Genomic DNA, 21,228 nt, shown 5'->3' with positions numbered 1-21,228 from the left:
ACAGAGAGAAGACCCTATACACACAGGTCGCTTGTATGACATGTGAAGGCATAAGTCACAAACAAACTCCCACAGCAGTTTAGAATTGTGATTAATAGAATGATTAGTTCTTGAAAGGGGAAAAACTTAGAGATCACAATCCCTTACAAAAGCCCTCTGCAGGATCAGAAAAGGAGCCTAGTAGCCGGAAGGGAAGCTCAAGCAAGAGATCAAGCTGAAGGTAGAAGTTGATTTTTAAAAGAGAGAGAGACCACAACTCAATGGGCTGGTATCTCAGTGGCTATTCAGGAAACATCACAGAGAAAGGATCTGCTTCATGCCTGAGAGTCACCAATGATTTCCCTTTAAGAAAAAAACCCATCAAAACTCCCAATAACATCATCAGCATTCAACATGTCTATGATTTCTTTGCCTTGCCTTTGATTGTGCAGTAAATAATGCTGATAGTTAATCTGTGCAATTAATGCAAATTTCCTTGTAACTGACTAGACTGAATTGACAGGTTATCTTAAACACAGCAGGGAGTCACTCTACGATGGAACTGGTTCATCATCACCTGTGTGACAGTGACATAATTAAGATCTTTCCTTTGTCTATAAATCTCATTATGTTCAACATGATATGTTGTCATAAAGATTTCTTAGGGTTTTGTCCCACTGGTGGTTTCCTTGGTATGCTTACATAATTTTTGCCAGATCCAATCAGTTTTGCCATGCACTCTCAGCTCCACGTCATTGTGTTCCCCTTATGTTCCAGTCCAGGCATTTTAGACCTCTTGTAACTGTTGTAAGAGTATCTCATGTTCCACCTAAATGATTTAGGGTTTTATTTAGGCTGGGTTTTATCTTCCATCACTGAGTTCATTGACTTTCCTTGGGCGTAATTCCTGGGACACTGAGCCTAACTCCTGGGGGATTCCTCCAGTTATTTCTCCTTTCTTAGATAGTTTACACTCTCACTATTACTGTGAGAGTGTTTCTGTAGCAAATATTCTTCTCAAGATGAGAAGAAACTTCAATATTACAATCCATTTGTTATTGTGCTTTAAATACACACACAAACACACACAAGTTAATGCACATACACTGATGATATCTCAATTTATGGGGCCATTCTGGGGATGTCAAGATCGATATCTCTCGAATGGTTCTCAGAAGGCCATAGGGTGACCCTCTCTAGGTACTTAAGCAGGGAGGAGAAGTTGACTGCACTGTGACATGTCCCTAGGAACTATGTGTGCCTTGTCCCATAGTCAGACTGATGACTGACTATCTTGAAAACCACCATGGAACTTTTGTTTGGCAAATGATGGAGATCAAGTCAGGGTCAAAATCAGAAAACTAGATGGAGCTTCCAAGCTCCAGTGGAAGAGCAGATGGATGGAGAAAAAGAGCAAGGATGTCAGGAATATAAGGGCTTGGTCCACACTATGAGACACTGTGCCTGAACTAAGGGGATTTCAACTAATCCAGTGACCTGGGAATGAAAGAACATGGGATCAAACTGGAAGCTCTGAATGTGGCTGACAATTGGGGCAGACGGAGAAGCCAAAGATAATGGCACTTGCAATTGTCTGCATATCATACACTGGCTTTTTGTGATCATATTTTTTGTGGATGCATACCTTGCTAAATCTGGATGGATGAAGGGTGGGCTTGGACTTCCCACAGCTCAAAGTACCCTGCCCTCTATTTGGACTGGTGTTTGAGTGGAGAGGTTTATTTGCGGAGCAAGAAGAATGTGGGAGGAGGAAGAGAAGTGGAAAGTTTGATAATTATTATTATGAAGTAATGGAAAAATCAATAGAAAATAACCAATAACATTGGAGCTAGGAAAAAAAAAACATTCATGTGAGTTGTTGACTCAGACCAAAAATTATTTTACAGAAAAAACACCTAAAGGGGTTGAGTTACTTGGAAAATATGACTCAAGTAATTGGGAAGAAGATTGGGGTTTTTATTTTGGGTCTTCATGGGGCTGTATGAGCAGCATTTGAGGACCTGTATGCTGCATATTTCTGGGGGTTAGTAGGGAAGAAACCTGGCTAGGAGGAGTTTTATGACATAGGTAGAGCCTTGATGATGTCACAAAGCTTTGGTTGGGGGTGGCAACTCTGTTCCACATGAAGCACTAGTCTTCTGTGAAGGTGGGCTTACTATCTTACTGAGGAGGTCAGTTCAGCTCTTGGGCTCCACAACTGTTCAACCGAATTTCCAGAAGTTGGAATCTAGAGAGCCAAGATATTTTTTTTTTTGGTAAATATGTTTAGGAAGCAACTAGGACCTCTGTAGTCAAAGAAAGGTTTCTTTCAAATCTGCTCTGGGTCCAAAATTTATGTCGTTAACAGCTCCTATATTTGATAGCTGGGGGACGGTTAATGTCAGGTATTCTCCCCACTCTATCTTTGCTAAAAATGTCCAATTCCTCAGTCCACTTAAATGGCAAAGATCCTATTTGTCCATATGTGTTTTAAAAGATAATTATTTCTAATAGGAGCTGTGGCACAGATTAATGTTTCTTTTGGCAGTTTGACTCACAGTACTCACTTCTCTAATGAAGATACAGAATATCATTATGTAATCAACCTGGATCTGGATCAGGAGACACAATAGAGAGAGCCAGTGGACTGGAGTGCCATGACCTTGGGCAGGTGGTTATAGATCAGCCAACTAACCAGTAGCTTGAGTGGTAAGGAGAGGAGTGGCTGTTCTTTGAATTCTTTGCCATCTGTTCAGATATTTCTTTCTCACTTTAGGTATAGGCATAGCTTCCTCTCTCATTGATATAGTAAGTCAGGAAGTAGGTTTCTCAGTAGAGGTCAATTGCATTTTGCAGCAGGAATATGTCTCTGATACACATATACTGAGCTGTAGACAAGAGTTTGATAATTTTCCTATTAATTTCTTAAGAACATATTCCATTTAGGTATCCAAATCTATTCAGCCCTGCCTTTTTCACCTGCTCCAAAGTTATTCCTTAAAAAGAGCCTTGACCTCACATCCTCACCTTCTTATCCTTGCAGGCACTTATGGTGGAGGAAACCACTTTGTGTCTGATTTAAACTGAAGAGTTCTTCCTATGCAGAGATTGGCAGCTATGAAGCCCAAGCACAGAAACAGAGCCAAGAGACAGTGGAACAGGAGTGCTGTGGCCTATCTCAGAAAGTCTCCCACCATGATGAAGATGCCTCTTAGTATGAGTTGCATGCCACATCTCCAGAAGAAGAATGGGCCATCGCTCCAGAAGCAAAAACTTAGTAAGCCTTTTGAGGCCCTGGAGAATATTGTTGGCCGCAGAATTTCTCATGGCTGGAAGGAAGCCAATGAACCAGTCACCCATTGGAAAGCCATCATTCTAGATCAACTGCCAACATATCCCTCTCTCTATTTGTTGAAATATGATGGGATTGATTGTGTCTATGGCTTGGAGCTTCATAGTGATGAAAGGATTTTAAACCTGAAGATCCTGCCTAATAATGTGCCATTTCCTCAGGTGACAGACACTCATCTCTCAAACACCATAGTTGGCAGAGCAGTGAAACATACATTCATGGGCACAAATGGCTCTAAGAATGACTGGAACGGGATGGTCCTAGAAGAGGTGCCAATCATGAAGACCTGGTTTTATATTACCTACAAGAAAGATCCGGTCTTGTACATTTACCACCTCCTGGATGACTACCTGGAAGGCAACCTCCACATCATGCCAGGCTCTAAGGAAGAGTGGAGTGGCGTGGTCCCAGATGAGGTGCAGACCATAACGACCTGTTTCTACATTGTCAACGAGAATGATCCGGTCCTGTACCTTTACCACCATCATGATGATACCATTGAAGGCAACCTCCACCTCACGCCTGAATGTCCTCCAGGAGAGGTGACTTTGGAATTAGGCAGGGATTCCTTGGAGGGCAAAAGAGTGCAGTACAACAAAAAAGATGGAACCCAAGAGATAGGTAAAATTATTTGCTAAGTTCCCAACAAACCTTCTGTGTATTTCATCAAGTTTGATAATGACTTCCATATCTATGTCTATGATTTGGTGAAGATCTGTTAAAGTGAAATTCTCAAATTTTGAGGGGCAGACTTAATTCTCTCTTTGGGAATGTGTTTTTTCAGAGATACCTCAGGTCTTCTATGAATCCTGGTATCTTTTCCAGTGGATTATTCTTTCTCAAAGAATAAAAATTTGTTAACATGTTGTGTTATTTGGTCAATGATGGATTGTGTTTGGTGGATGGGGCATCACAGAAATACATGCCTCAAAACAAAGCAGGATTTATGGTCTTTTCCCCTTGGAGAGTAAAGGACTGGGGATGCCTGGTGTGGTAAAGGACAAGATGGCTGTCAAGGAAGCAGTGGAGAGGGGACAAAAAGTTGTATGACCTCGGGGCGGTATGAAGCTTGAGGGAAAACCATGTCAAATGGAAAGATGTGACCGCTATCAGCGTGAGGTATTGGGACTTAAGAGGATAAAGAGTAGATTAATCAGGAAGGGACACAAATGTCTACTAAAATCAGAGAAAATTAGGTTTCATTTGATGAATGGTTTAATTCATACTGGCTGTAAGTCAAAGGATGTTTGATCTCCACTAGAGCATGTTGCTTAGTGAAAAGTGTCTCCGCTCAGTTGCTCTTCTCCAGCAAGTTGGACATCAAGCTACCTACTTACTTTTGCCAGAATTCTGTCTGCCACCTACTTTGTCATGCCTTGATTCGGTATGCCTTGAACTCTAATAGGTCTTATCCATGCCATCCAACCCTTGTCAGTTCATTTAAATAATTGCCCTGCCATATCTGGAAAACAGTGTTCCCTTTCATTGATCATGTTCTGTAGTACTTGGGCTATAAAACTCATGAACACACTCACCCACACACAGGATAAACATGTACATATGATGCCCACTAGTGTGTGACATGCACACATATGATGAATGCACCAAACTCCATAATATCAGTAAAGTAGAGAATCCATGATGCTAGGTGGAGTCTGGCAAAGACCCCACACACCCATCAAACCGCCAAATACCAGTATGGTACTGATGTCTGACTCCCATCCTGTAAGGAACCTGCCATCCTGTAACTGGGCTATTTTTGGTTCCTTCATCTTCACAAACTTGGTTAAAATGTTAGAGTTGTCAAACTGGGAGTTAGGGTCCAGCATGTAGATCAGCTGTCCCAGGTCAGGTGATTTGGCTACAATTTGGGTGAGAAATTGTACCAGGGAATTCTGGTACACCCTCTCCTCTTCTTCTCCCTGTCCTCATCATCACTCTTGTGGGTGGGTCACAGCACAAAGAAGGTAAAATGGAATAAGCCTCCTCCTTAGTGGAAAACCTTGTCAATCCTTAATTTGACCTGACTCTCTGAGGGAATGCAGCACATTTTTTCCTACTAGGACTCTTCATACATTGGTTCACTCATTTTTCCAACGAATGATTGAATTCATCCATTCTTCCCTGTCTCTCTCTCTTCTTTCTTCCCTTCTTCCATTTCCCCCTTGATTGTAGAAATTTGAGCAGCAGGGCTGCATCCCCATGGGGCCGCCTTGTAAGGTTATGCTCCGAAGTAACAAAACAAAACTATTCATTTCAACACTGCCTGCCCCATTATTTTCAGCCTCTTAACCCATGTCTAATAATGTATGTTGCAGCACGAGGTGCGCTTAGAAGGAAAGATTTAGCATGTCTGATCTGGTGGCTGGCTGTATCGCCATCTGCCTCAGAGTGCAGAGCTACCATTTCTGCCCATGGGAGAAGTGCATGGTATCTCTAAGCTCAATTCCTATTCCTCCCAGCATTCTCTTATGTTTATTCCACCCACCTATGTTCTAACCTTGCTGGCCAAACAGTTTCTTTATTTAATTAAACAATGTCCTATACTCCATCATTACTCCTATTTCAGTTTAAACAAGAACGGAATCTTTAATTTTAACATAGCAAAATTACATATAACAAAACAGTTATCAAGCAAGAATTACAGTTACAATATTTATATCTATTTTATCTTTTATCATAACAATGAAAAACTATAACTATCTATCTCTTCTTCAACTCCATCAGAGACTCCAGAATAATACAGTATTACATAAGCAAACAAAAAGTAAGCCATTTTCAAACTCTAGAAATGACAGAGACATCTCGCTGCCTGGACAGTCACCCAAAGTTCCTCTTTACCGTTGGTGTTTCCATCCTCAGCCTACAGGCCCATTGTTTCCAGCAGACATTTCCATGAAGCAGGAAATTTCAAAGGCAGTCACTATATGCTTGTCTTGAGGAATGTTATGCTGACCCTTTCCTGAATCAGGAACACGAAAAGATCATCTCACCTTTAGGCAAGTTCAGTAGTCCTCTCTCTGAGTGTTTTCTGTGTACAGTTTATGCAACAATCCAGGCAAGAGCAGTTTCTTCCCCAAATGGCTATCAAACTCCATAAGGATCCTCTTTGATGCCCATCTTCTTCCTGAAGTAGACATGTGCTGCCAAGAGTAGAGTGTCTCACTGTCATGAAAAACCCTAAGGTACTAAAACATTAAATAGCCTATTTTGTAGTCTAGAGAGATATGAATAATGCCTATCTGACTGAAATATATATATCTATGTAGCTAGAAAGTCTAACTAACATGACTATAAACTAGACTATTATTAATGATTATCCATTAATAACCTATATACATTATATTTTTAAATGAACTACACAATCACAATACCTTAATTGAGATCAAAAATGAATATACATATAACAAAATTGACCTAAAATCTCTATCAGTAAAGCAAAATCTATACTATGCAAATATTCATATCTATATCACATCCCACTTTAAATGTAAAAGAACGTTTATAAGCCATATTTGGGAATGTGGGTGCAGTTTTTTTCTCTCCAAAATGCTTCCTGCGGAATGGGGGCATCATTATAGATTTATCTCAGTTGGCAGTTGAGCGAAGCAAATTTTTAAAGGTGTTCACAGCAACCTTTAAGTAGGGCGTGGTCCATCCTGCCATATTAGGATAGAGGCATCCACAGACTATCACCCTCTTTGAAAACAAAATAGAAACACCTTTCCAAAGAATCATGTCCTTAGATCCAAATTTCAAATCAAGGCATTTTCAAAATATCTATGTTGGATTATTTCAGCAGCTTTTATAAAGAAACACCTTTTAGCAGCTATTGCTACTGCCTCAAAATTCAAATGATTCAAAAAGAGCATAATAGCATACAATATCAAAATTCGCTGTGAATTTTCCATCTTTGTGCGCTTCAATTTAACCTCTATTTTGTTTATTTTTCCTTTGTATTTTTTGCCTTTTGAGACAGGTTCTCTGTATCTGTGACCTGGAATAACTCTGTATACCTGTCTGTCCTTGAAGTCTCAGAGATCTGACTCTCTCTGCCTTTCAGGCATTGGGATTAAAGGTGTATGCTACTACACATTGAACTCACAAAGATCTGTTTGTCTCTGCCTTCAAGGCACTGGGATTAAAGGTGTGTGCTACCTCACCTTGAAGGTACAGAGGTCAATCTCCCTCTGCCTCCCATGTGTTGGGTTTACAGGTGTGTACTACCACACCCAACAACTCTCTTCCTTTTTTTAACTTAAGAACTTCAAATTTTAGCCTGCACATATTTTTAACACACTGTAAATCATTTCAAATTTTTCTTTGTCTTTGAATCTCTCTTTACTCTATTTCTCTCTCTGTTTTTCTGACCACATGAGTCTTTCATTAACCAAGCAATCTCAGTAGGACTAAAGCCGGGGCTTTGCTGGCCAGATGTAGACCATTCCTTAGCTTTCTGCCATCCCAACCTTGTGGCTGAGGTACCGAACCGAGCCGATTCAAAGCCACAAGTCTACAGTGTTTCAAGGTCCTTGCCATCAAAGAGGCTGCAACAGACAACACTCAAGCCCTCTTTCTGTAGCTGGCCCTCCTTCCTCAAACAGTCAGAGTTTGCCCAGGCAGGATGGCCCAGAAACCCGGCATTTTAAAACAACACAGTTTGTTTTCCTGCTACTGCTGAAAACATACAAGCATTCAGTTGGCTTTTATCAACACCATTTAACTGTTTTGTGGCAGGACCTCTTAAGGGCTGCAGGGTTTTGCAGCTGAAGCTGAGTCAGCAAGCCTCTTTTAGATGAGAGACCTTGCTTTCTTCTAGCAAGCAGAGCAGACCGAGAAATCACTGCTACCAAGAAAACATGCTTTAATCTTTCCCAAGATTTCTCAGGCTTTCAGTGGATTCAGTTGTTTACAAGGTTGCAAGCCATTCTGTAGTTATTTGAGCAGCGAGGCTTTTTCCCCAGCACCACGGCTGAATGAAGGTTATGCCTGAAATAAATACACAAAAACTGTATTCTTTTAAACACTGCTGGCCCATTAGATTCAGCATTTTAACCCATTTCTAATAATCAGTGTAGTATAACGAGTTGCACTTACCAGGAAAAATTCAGCATGTCTGACATGGTGGCTGGCTACATCGACATCTGCCTCAGAGAGCAGAGCTATGGCATCTGCCGGGGAGAGGGGAGCATGGCTTCTCTGAGCTCACTACCTCTTCCTCCCGGCATTCTATTTTGTTTACCCCACCTACCTATGTCCTAACCTATCAGCTGAAGTGGATTCTTTCTTTAATTAATCAATAAACTTCTTCTGTCACTTTATCCTTTCAACAGCTTGCCCATATAAATCTCCCATGTGTCTTCTGTTGTATAATCTTTCATTTGTAAAGAACTTGCACTCTCAGGGGAGGATTTTTCTGACATCTCTGTGGATGGAGATCATATGAGGAAGATCAGATGAGCAACCATGACAACTCTAATGCTGTAGAGTTAGGTGGACCAGAGATTGATGGCTGACATTCCTGTGCTATGCATCAGATGCCCTGAACTCTGGCCCTGTTGACAGACAGGCAGACATCCAGTTGGTCACACATACTTAACTCATTCAGGTTCACAGATACTGTAAATGGAGTTTTAATTCTTCTCCTAAACTAATAAATAAAACAAATAAGAGAAGAGAAGAGCCTGAAGTAAGGCCTCAAAATGGGTCATTTTGCAAAGGAAAGGTTACCTGCCTCCATGTATGCTGTCTCCCTTTCTTAGTCAAATCCATCCTTCCAGTGTCTAGCTAACAGCTAACCATAGGATTGAACCCAACTGCCTTTGATTTCTGAAATAAGTGCTGTCCCCTTAAGGTCTCATAACAGCACAGGAAGGTTTGTAAGACTGTCCCAGCAACAATTTAAAGCAATTCTAGGACACCAAAGATGCAGCAAATTTGGTTAATTGGTAATATAGATCGTTCTGATGGGATAAAATAATTTAGAATTAAAAAAAAAACAGATTGGTGTACTCACGATGAATACGTGATATGGCACACACAGGCTTCTGGTTCTGAATACTTCATGCTCGGTGGGTTTTAGAGATTGTCGTGACCCTGAAACTAGCTGGAGGCTTTGGGGCATTGAAAGGACAAGACTTAATATTTCAGGACATCCTTTTACTTGGTCCCCACTGTTTACTGATTTCCTTACAGAGAATGAGCAGCCATCTACTCCTGCTGCCATGCCTTCCCCACATGAACAGAGAGAAGACCCTATACACACAGGTCGCTTGTATGACATGTGAAGGCATAAGTCACAAACAAACTCCCACAGCAGTTTAGAATTGTGATTAATAGAATGATTAGTTCTTGAAAGGGGAAAAACTTAGAGATCACAATCCCTTACAAAAGCCCTCTGCAGGATCAGAAAAGGAGCCTAGTAGCCGGAAGGGAAGCTCAAGCAAGAGATCAAGCTGAAGGTAGAAGTTGCTTTTTAAAAGAGAGAGAGACCACAACTCAATGGGCTGGTATCTCAGTGGCTATTCAGGAAACATCACAGAGAAAGGATCTGCTTCATGCATGAGAGTCACCGATGATTTCCCTTTAAGAAAAAAACCCATCAAAACTCCCAATAACATCATCAGCATTCAACAACATGTCTATGATTTCTTTGCCTTGCCTTTGATTGTGCAGTAAATAATGCTGATAGTTAATCTGTGCAATTAATGCAAATTTCCTTGTAACTGACTAGACTGAATTGACAGGTTATCTTAAACACAGCAGGGAGTCACTCTACGATGGAACTGGTTCATCATCACCTGTGTGACAGTGACATAATTAAGATCTTTCCTTTGTCTATAAATCTCATTATGTTCAACATGATATGTTGTCATACAGATTTCTTAGGGTTTTGTCCCACTGGTGGTTTCCTTGGTATGCTTACATAATTTTTGCCAGATCCAATCAGTTTTGCCATGCACTCTCAGCTCCACGTCATTGTGTTCCCCTTATGTTCCAGTCCAGGCATTTTAGACCTCTTGTAACTGTTGTAAGAGTATCTCATGTTCCACCTAAATGATTTAGGGTTTTATTTAGGCTGGGCTTTATCTTCCATCACTGAGTTCATTGACTTTCCTTGGGCGTAATTCCTGGGACACTGAGCCTAACTCCTGGGGGATTCCTCCAGTTATTTCTCCTTTCTTAGATAGTTTACACTCTCACTATTACTGTGAGAGTGTTTCTGTAGCAAATATTCTTCTCAAGATGAGAAGAAACTTCAATATTACAATCCATTTGTTATTGTGCTTTAAATACACACACAAACACACACAAGTTAATGCACATACACTGATGATATCTCAATTTATGGGGCCATTCTGGGGATGTCAAGATCGATATCTCTGAGTGGTTCTCAGAAGGCCATAGGGTGACCCTCTCTAGTTACTTAAGCAGGGAGGAGAAGTGGACCGCACTGTGACATGTCCCTAGGAACTATGTGTGCCTTGTCCCATAGTCAGACTGATGACTGACTATCTTGAAAACCACCATGGAACTTTTGTTTGGCAAATGATGGAGACCAAGTCAGGGTCAAAATCAGAAAACTAGATGGAGCTTCCAAGCTCCAGTGGAAGAGCAGATGGATGGAGAAAAAGAGCAAGGATGTCAGGAATATAAGGGCTTGGTCCACACTATGAGACACTGTGCCTGAACTAAGGGGATTTCAACTAATCCAGTGACCTGGGAATGAAAGAACATGGGATCAAACTGGAAGCTCTGAATGTGGCTGACAATTGGGGCAGACGGAGAAGCCAAAGATAATGGCACTTGCAATTGTCTGCATATCATACACTGGCTTTTTGTGATCATATTTTTTGTGGATGCATACCTTGCTAAATCTGGATGGATGAAGGGTGGGCTTGGACTTCCCACAGCTCAAAGTACCCTGCCCTCTATTTGGACTGGTGTTTGAGTGGAGAGGTGTATTTGCAGAGCAAGAAGAATGTGGGAGGAGGAAGAGAAGTGGAAAGTTTGATAATTATTATTATGAAGTAATGGAAAAATCAATAGAAAATAACCAATGAGGACATTGGAGCTAGGAAAAAAAAATCATGTGAGTTGTTGATTCCGACCTAAAATTATTTTACAGAAAAAAAAAACACATAAAGGGGTTGAGTTACTTGGAAAATATGACTCAAGTAATTGGGAAGAAGATTGCGGTTTTTATTTTGGGTCTTCATGGGGCTGTATGAGCAGCATTTTAGGACCTGTATGGTGCATATTTCTGGGGGTAAGTAGGGAAGAATCCTGGCTAGGAGGAGTTTTATGACATAAGTAGAGCCTTGATGATGTCACAAAGCTTTGGGTTGGGGGTGGCAACTCTGTTCCCCATGAAGCACTAGTCTTCTGTAAAGGTGGGCTTACTATCTTCACGGTGGCTGAAGAGGTCAGTTCAGCTCTTGGGCTCCACAACTGTTCAACCGAATTTCCAGAAGTTGGAATCTAGAGAGCCAAGATATTTTCTTTTGGTAAATATGTTTAGGAAGCAACTAGGACCTCTGTAGTCAAAGAAAGGATTCTTTCAAATCTGCTCTGGGTCCAAAATTTATGTCGTTAACAGCTCCTATATTTGATAGCTGGGGGACGGTTAATGTCAGGTATTCACCCCACTCTATCTTTGCTAAAAATGTCCAATTCCTCAGTCCACTTAAATGGCAAAGATCCTCTTTGTCCATATGTGTTTTAAAAGATAATTATTTCTAATAGGTGCTGATGCACAGATTAATGTTTCTTTTTTTTGGCAGTTTGACTCACAGTACTCACTTCTCTAATGAAGATACAGAATATCATTATGTAATGAACCTGGATCTAGATTACCAGACACAATAGAGAGAGCCAGTGGACTGGAGTGCCATGACCTTGGGCAGGTGGTTATAGATCAGCCAACTAACCAGTAGCTTGAGTGGTAAGGAGAGAAGTGGCTGTTCTTTGAATTCTTTGCCATCTGTTCAGATATTTCTTTCTCACTTTAGGTATAGGCATAGCTTCCTCTCTCATTGATATAGTAAGTCAGGAAGTAGGTTTCTCAGTAGAGGTCAATTGCATTTTGTAGCAGGAATATGTCTCTGATACACATATACTGAGCTGTAGACAAGAGTTTGATAATTTTCCTATTAATTTCTTAAGAACATATTCCATTTAGGTATCCAAATCTATTCAGCCCTGCCTTTTTCACCTGCTCCAAAGTTATTCCTAAAAAGAGCCTTGACCTCCCATCCTCACCTTCTTATCCTCGCAGGCACTTATGGTGGAGGAAACAACTTTGTGTCTGATTTAAACTGAAGAGTTCTTCCTATGCAGAGATTGGCAGCTATGAAGCCCAAGCACAGAAACAGAGCCAAGAGACAGTGGAATAGGAGTGCTATGGCCTATCTCAGAAAGTCTCCCGCCATGATGAAGATGCCTCTTAGTATGAGTTGCATGCCACATCTCCAGAAGAAGAATGGGCCATCGCTCCAGAAGCAAAAACTTAGTAAGCCTTTTGAGACCCTGGAGAATATTGTTGGCCGCAGAATTTCTCATGGCTGGAAGGAAGCCAATGAACCAGTCACCCATTGGAAAGCCATCATTCTAGATCAACTGCCAACATATCCCTCTCTCTATTTGTTGAAATATGATGGGATTGATTGTGTCTATGGCTTGGAGCTTCATAGTGATGAAAAGATTTTACCCTGAAGATCCTGCCTAATAATGTGCCATTTCCTCAGTTGACAGACACTCATCTCTCAAACACCATAGTTGGCAGAGCAGTGAAACATACATTCATGGGCACAAATGGCTCTAAGAATGACTGGAACGGGATGGTCCTAGAAGAGGTGCCAATCATGAAGACCTGGTTTAATATTACTACAAGAAAGATCCAGTCTTGTACATTTACCACCTCCTAGATGACTACCTGGAAGGCAACCTCCACATCATGCCAGGCTCTAAGGAAGAGTGGAGTGGCGTGGTCCCAGATGAGGTCCAGACCATAACGACCTGTTTCTACATTGTCAACGAGAATGATCCGGTCCTGTACCTTTACCACCATCATGATGATTCCATTGAAGGCAACCTCCACATCACGCCTGAATGTCCTCCAGTAGAGGTGACTTTGGAATTAGTCAGGGATTCCTTGCAGGGCAAAAGAGGGCAGTACAACAAAAAAGATGGAACCCAAGAGATAGGTAAAATTATTTGCCAAGTTCCCAACAAACCTTCTGTGTATTTCATCAAGTTTGATAATGGCTTCCATATCTATGTCTATGATTTGGTGAAGATCTGTTAAAGTGTAATTCTCAAATTTTGAGGGGCAGACTTAATTCTCTCTTTGGGAATGTGTTTTTTCAGAAATACCTCAGGTCTTCTATGAATCCTGGTATCATTTCCAATGGATTATTCTTTCTCAAAGAAGAAAAATTTGTTAACATGTTGTGTTATTTGGTCAATGATGGATTGTGTTTGGTGGATGGGGCATCACAGAAATACATGGCTCAAAACAAAGCAGGATTTATGGTCTTTTCCCCTTGGAGAGTAAAGGACTGGGGATGCGTGGTGTGGTAAAGGACAAGATGGCTGTCAAGGAAGCAGTGGAGAGGGGACAAAAAGTTGTATGATCTCGGGGCGGTACGAAGCTTGAGGGAAAACCATGTCAAATGGAAAGATGTGACCGATATCAGCGTGAGGTATTGGGACTTAAGAGGATAAAGAGTAGATTAATCAGGAAGGGACACAAATCTATACTCAAAATAAGAGAAAATTAGGTTTCATTTGATGAATGGTTTAATTCATACTGGCTGTAAGTCAAAGGATGTTTGATCTCCACTAGAGCATGTTGCTTAGTGAAAAGTGTCTCTGCTCAGTTTCTCTTCTCCAGTAAGTTGGACATCAAGCTACCTACTTAGTTTTGCCAGAATTCTGTCTGCCACCTACTTTGTCATGCCTGGATTCGGTATGCCTTGAACTCTCATAGGTCTTATCCATGCCATCCAATCCTTGTCAGTTCATTTAAATAATTGCTCTGCCATATCTGGAAAACAGTGTTCCCTTTCATTGATCATGTTCTGTAGTACTTGGGCTATAAAACTCATGAACACACTCACCCACACACAGGATAAATATGTACATATGATGCCCACTAGTGTGTGACATGCATACATAGAATGAATGCACCGAACTCCATAATATCAGTAAAGTAGGGAATCCATGATGCTAGGTGGAGTCTGGCAAAGACCCCACACACCCATCAAACTGCCAAATACCAGTATGGTACTGATGTCTGACTCCCATCCTGTAAGGAACCTGCCATCCTGTAACTGGGCTATTTTTGGTTCCTTCATCTTCACAAACTTGGTTAAAATGTTAGAGTTGTCAAACTGGGAGTTAGGGTCCATCATGTAGATTTGCTGTCCCAGGTCAGGTGATTTGGCTACAATTTGGGTGAGAAATTGTACCAGGGAATTCTGGTACACCCACTCCTCTTCTTCTCCCTGTCCTCATCATCACTCTTGTGGGTGGGCCTGGAGCACAAAGAAGGTAAAATGGAATGAGCCTCCTCCTTAGTGGAAAACCTTGTCAATCCTTAATTTGACCTGACTCTCTGAGGGAATGCAGCACATTTTTTCCTACTAGGTCTCCTCATTCATTGGTTCACTCATTTTTCCAATGAATGATTAAATTCATCCATTCTTCCTTGTCTCTCTCTCTTCTTTCTTCCCTTCTTCCATTTCCCCTTGATTGTAGAAATTTGAGCAGCAGGGCTGCATCCCCATGGGGCCGCCTTGTAAGGTTATGCTCCGAAATAACAACACAAAACTATTCATTTCAACACTGCCTGCCCCATTATTTTCAGCCTCTTAACCCATGTCTAATAATGTATGTTGCAGCACGAGGTGCGCTTAGAAGGAAAGATTTAGCATGTCTGACCTGGTGGCTGGCTGTATCGCCATCTGCCTCAGAGTGCAGAGCTACCATTTCTGCCCATGGGAGAGGTGCATGGCATCTCTAAGCTCAATTCCTATTCCTCCCAGCATTCTCTTATGTTTATTCCACCCACCTATGTTCTAACCTTTCAGGCCAAACAGTTTCTTTATTTAATTAACCAATGACCTATACTCCATCATTACTCCTTTTTCTGTTTAAACAAGAACGGAATCTTTAACTTTAACATAGCAAAATTACATATAACAAAACAGTTATCAAGCAAGAATTACAGTTACAATATTTATATCTATTTTATCTTTTATCATAACAATGGAAAACTATAACTATCTATCTCTTCTTCAATTCCATCAGAGACTCCAGAATAATACAGTATTACCTAAGCAAACAAAAAGTAAGCCATTTTCAAACTCTAGAAATGACAGGGACATCTCGCTGCCTGGACAGTCACCCAAAGTTCCTCTGTACCGTTGGTGTTTCCATCCTCAGCCTACAGGCCCATAGTTTCCAGCAGACATTTCCATGAAGCAGGAAATTTCAAAGGCAGTCACTATCTGCTTGTCTGGAAGAATGTTTTGCTGACCCTTTCCTGAATCAGGAACACGAAAAGATCATCTCACATTTAGGCAAGTTCAGTAGTCCTCTCTCTGAGTGTTTTCTGTGTACAGTTTATGCATCTATCCAGGCAAGAGCAGTTTCTTCCCCAAATGGCTATCAAACTCCATAAGGATCCTCTGTGATGCCCATCTTCTTCCTGAAGTAGATATGTGCTGCCAAGAGTAGAGTTTCTCACTGTCATGAAAAACCCTAAGGTACTAAAACATTAAATAGCTTATTTTGTAGTCTAGAGAGTTATGAATAATGCCTATCTGACCGAAATATATATATATCTATGTAGCTAGAAAATCTAACTAACATGACTACAAATTTGACTATTATTAATGATTATCCATTAATAACCTATATACATTATATTTTTAAATGAACTACACAATCACAATACCTTAATTGAGATCAAAAATGCATATACATATAACACAATTGACCTAAAATCTCTATCAGTAAAGCAAAATCTATACTAATGCAAATATTCATATCTATATCACATCCCACTTTAAATGTAAAAGAACGTTTATAAGCCATATTTGGGAACGTGGGTGCAGTTTCTTCTCTCCAAAATGCTTCCTGCTGAATGGTGGCATCATTATTAATTTATCTCAGTTGGCAGTTGAGCGAAGCAATTTTTTAAAGGTGTTCACAGCAACCTTTAAGTAGGGCGTGGTCCATCCTGCCATATTAGGATAGAGGCATCCACAGACTATCACACTCTGTGAAAACAAAATAGAAATTCCTTTCCAAAGCATCATGTCCTTAGATCCAAATTTCAAAGTCAAGGCATTTTCAAAATATCTATGTTGGATTATTTCAGCAGCTTTTATAAAGAAACATCTTTTAGCAGCTATTGCTACTGCCTCAAAATTCAAATGATTCAAAAAGAGCATAATAGCATACCATATCAAAATTCGCTGTGAATTTTCCATCTTTGTGCGCTTCAATTTAACCTCTATTTTGTTTATTTTTCCTTTTTATTTTTTGCCTTTGGAGACAGGTTCTCTGTATATTTGACCTGGAATAACTCTGTATACCTGTCTGTCCTTGAAGTCTCAGAGATCTGCCTCTCTCTGCCTTTCAGGCATTGGGATTAAAGGTGTATGCTACTACACATTGAACTCACAAAGATCTGTTTGTCTCTGCCTTCAAGGCACTGGGATTAAAGGCGTGTGCTACCTCACCCTGAAGGTACAGAGGTCAATCTCCCTCTGCCTCCCATGTGTTGGGTTTACAGGTGTGTACTACCACACCCAACAACTCTCTTCCTTTTTTTAACTTTAAGAACTTCAAATTTTAGCCTGCACATATTTTTAACACACTGTAAATCATTTAAAAATTTTCTTTGTCTTTGAATCTCTCTTTACTCTATTTCTCTCTCTGTTTTTCTGACCACATGAATCTTTCATTTACAAAGCAATCTCAGTAGGACTAAAGCCGTGGCCTTGCTGGCCAGATGTAGCCCATTCCTTAGCTTTCTGCCATTCCAAGCTTGTGGCTGAGGTACCGAACAGAGCCGCATTCACTGCCACAAGTCTACAGTGTTTCAAGGTCCTTGCCATCAAAGAGGGTGCAACAGACAACACTCAAGCCCTCTTTCTGTAGCTGGCCCCCTTCCTCAAACAGTCAGAGTTTGCCCAGCAGGATGGCCCAGAAAGCTGGCATTTTAAAGTAGCATTTTTTCCTGCTACTGCTGAAAACATACAAGCATTCAGTTGGCTTTTATCAACACCATTTAAATGTTTTGTGGCCGGACCTCTTAAGGGCTGCAGGGTTTTGCAGCTGAAGCTGAGTCAGCAAGCCTCTTTTAGATGAGAGCCCTTGCTTTTTCTAGCAAGCAGAGCAGACCGAGAAATCGCTGCTACCAAGAAAACATGCTTTACTCTTTCCCAAGCTTTCTCAGGCTTTCAGTGGATTCAGTTGTCCACAAGGCTGCAAGCCATTCTGTCGTTATTTGAGCAGCGAGGCTGTGTCCCCAGGACCACGACCGCATGAAGGTTATGCCTGAAATAAATACACCAAATCTTTATTCTTTTAAACACTGCTGGCCAATTAGATTCAGCATTTTAACCCATTTCTAATAATCAGTGTAGTATAACGAGTTGCACTTACCAGGAAAAATTCAGCATGTCTGACATGGTGGCTGGCTGCATCGACATCTGCCTCAGAGAGCAGAGCTATGGCACCTGGCGGGGAGAGGGGAGCATGGCTTCTCTGAGCTCACTACCTCTTCCTCCCGGCATTCTATTTTGTTTACTCCACCTACCTATGTTCTAACCTATCAGCTGAAGCGGATTCTTTCTTTAATTAATCAATAAACTTCTTCTGTCACTTTATCCTTTCAACAGCTTGCCCATATAAATCTCCCATGTGTCTTCTGTTGTATAATCTTTCATTTGTAAAGAACTTGCACTCTCAGGGGAGGATTTTTCTGACATCTCTGTGGATGGAGATCATATGAGGAAGATCAGATGAGCAACCATGACAACTCTAATGCTGTAGAGTTAGGTGGACCAGAGATTGATGGCTGACATTCCTGTGCTATGCATCAGATGCCCCTGAACTCTGGCCCTGTTGACAGACAGGCAGACATCAAGTTGGTCACACATACTTAACTCATTCGGGTTCACAGATACTGTAAATGGAGTTTTAATTCTTCTCCTAAACTAATAAAAAAACCAAGATTAGTAGAAGAGAAGAGCCTGAAGTAAGGCCTCAAAATGGGTCATTTTGCAAAGGAAAGGTTACCTGCCTCCATGTATGCTGTCTCCCTTTCTTAGTCAAATCCATCCTTCCAGTGTCTAGCTAACAGCTAACCATAGGATTGAACCCAACTGCCTTTGATTTCTGAAATAAATGCTGTCTCAAGGTCTCATAAGAGCACAGGAAGGTTTGTAAGACTGTCCCAGCAACAATTTAAAGCAATTCTAGGACACCAAAGATGCAGCAAATTTGGTTAATTGGTAATATAGATCGTTCTGATGGGAGAAAATAATTTAGAATTAAAAAAAACAGATTGGTGTACTCACGATGAATTTATGTGATATGGCACACACAGGCTTCTGGTTCTGAATACTTCATGCTCGGTGGGTTTTGGAGATTGTCGTGACCCTGAACCTAGCTGGAGGCTTTGGGGCCTTGAAAGGACAAGACTTAATATTTCAGGACATCCTTTTACTTGGTCCCCACTGTTTACTGATTTCCTTACAGAGAATGAGCAGCCATCTACTCCTGCTGCCATGCCTTCCCCACATGAACAGAGAGAAGACCCGATACACACAGGTCGCTTGTATCACATGTGAAGGCATAAGTCACAAACAAACTCCCACAGCAGTTTAGAATTGTGATTAATAGAATGATTAGTTCTTGAAAGGGGAAAAACTTAGAGATCACAATCCCTGACAAAAGCCCTCTGCAGGATCAGAAAAGGAGCCTAGTAGCCGGAAGGGAAGCTGCCCTCTGCAGGATCAGAAATGGAGCCTAGTAGCCGGAAGGGAAGCTCAAGCAAGAGATCAAGCTGAAGGTAGAACTTGCTTTTCAAAAGAGAGAGAGACCACAACTCAATGGGCTGGTATCTCAGTGGCTATTCAGGAAACATCACAGAGAAAGGATCTGCTTCATGCATGAGAGTCACCGATGATTTCCCTTTGAGAAAAAAACCCATCAAAACTCCCAATAACATCATCAGCATTCAACAACATGTCTATGATTTCTTTGCCTTGCCTTTGATTGTGCAGTAAATGATGCTGATAGTTAATCTGTGCAATTATGCAAATTTCCTTGTAACTGGCTAGACAGAATTGACAGGTTATCTTAAACACCGATGGAACTGGTTCATCATCACCTGTGTGACAGTGACATAATTAAGATCTTTCCTTTGTCTATAAATCTCATTATGTTCAACATGATATGTTGTCATACAGATTTCTTAGGGTTTTGTCCCACTGGTGGTTTCCTTGGTATGCTTACATAATTTTTGCAAGATCCAATCAGTTTTGCCATGCACTCTCAGCTCCACGTCATTGTGTTCCCCTTATGTTCCAGTCCAGGCATTTTAGACCTCTTGTAACTGTTGTAAGAGTATCTCATGTTCCACCTAAATGATTTAGGGTTTTATTTAGGCTGGGTTTTATCTTCCATCACTGAGTTCATTGACTTTCCTTGGGCGTAATTCCTGGGACACTGAGCCTAACTCCTGGGGGATTCCTCCAGTTATTTCTCCTTTCTTAGATAGTTTACACTCTCACTATTACTGTGAGAGTGTTTCTGTAGCAAATATTCTTCTCAAGATGAGAAGAAATGTCAATGTTACAATCCATTTGTTATTGTGATTTAAATACACACACACAAACACACACAAGTTAATGCACATACACTAATGTTATCTCAATTAATGGGGCCATTCTGGGGATGTCAAGATCGATATCTCTCGAGTGGTTCTCAGAAGGCCATAGGGTGACCCTCTCTAGGTACTTAAGCAGGGAGGAGAAGTTGACCGCTCTGTGACATGTCCCTAGTAACTATGTGTGCCTTGTCCCATAGTCAGACTGATGACTGACTATCTTGAAAACCACCATGGAACTTTTGTTTGGCAAATGATGGAGATCAAGTCAGGGTCAAAATCAGAAAACTAGATGGAGCTTCCAAGCTCCAGTGGAAGAGCAGATGGATGGAGAAAAATAACAAGGATGTCAGGAATATAAGGGCTTGGTCCACACTATGAGACACTGTGCCTGAACTAAGGGGATTTCAACTAATCCAGTGACCTGGGAATGAAAGAACATGGGATCAAACTGGAAGCTCTGAATGTGGCTGACAATTGGGGCAGACGGAGTAGCCAAAGATAATGGCACTTGCAATTGTCTGCATATCATACACTGGCTTTTTGTGATCATATTTTTGTGGATGCATACCTTGCTAAATCTGGATGGATGAAAGGTGGGCTTGGACTTCCCACAGCTCAAAGTACCCTGCCCTCTATTTGGACTGGTGTTTGAGTGGAGAGGTTTATTTGCGGAGCAAGAAGAAAGTGGGAGGAGGAAGAGAAGTGGAAAGTTTGATAATTATTATTATGAAGTAATGGAAAAATCAATAGAAAATAACCAATGAGGACATTGGAGCTAGGAAAAAAAAAACATTCATGTGAGTTGTTGACTCAAACCAAAAATTATTTTACAGAAAAAAAAAACACATAAAGGCGTTGAGTTACTTGGAAAATATGACTCAAGTAATTGGGAAGAAGATTGGGGTTTTTATTTTGTGTCTTCATGGGGCTGTATGAGCAGCATTTTAGGACTTGTATGCTGGATATTTCTGGGGGTTAGTAGGGA

This window comes from Microtus pennsylvanicus (genome assembly GCF_037038515.1).
Source record: "Microtus pennsylvanicus isolate mMicPen1 chromosome Y unlocalized genomic scaffold, mMicPen1.hap1 SUPER_Y_unloc_3, whole genome shotgun sequence".
Lineage (NCBI taxonomy): Eukaryota > Metazoa > Chordata > Mammalia > Rodentia > Cricetidae > Microtus > Microtus pennsylvanicus.
The sequence above is the reverse complement of the archived record's forward strand: the minus strand, read 5'-3'. Positions refer to the sequence as shown.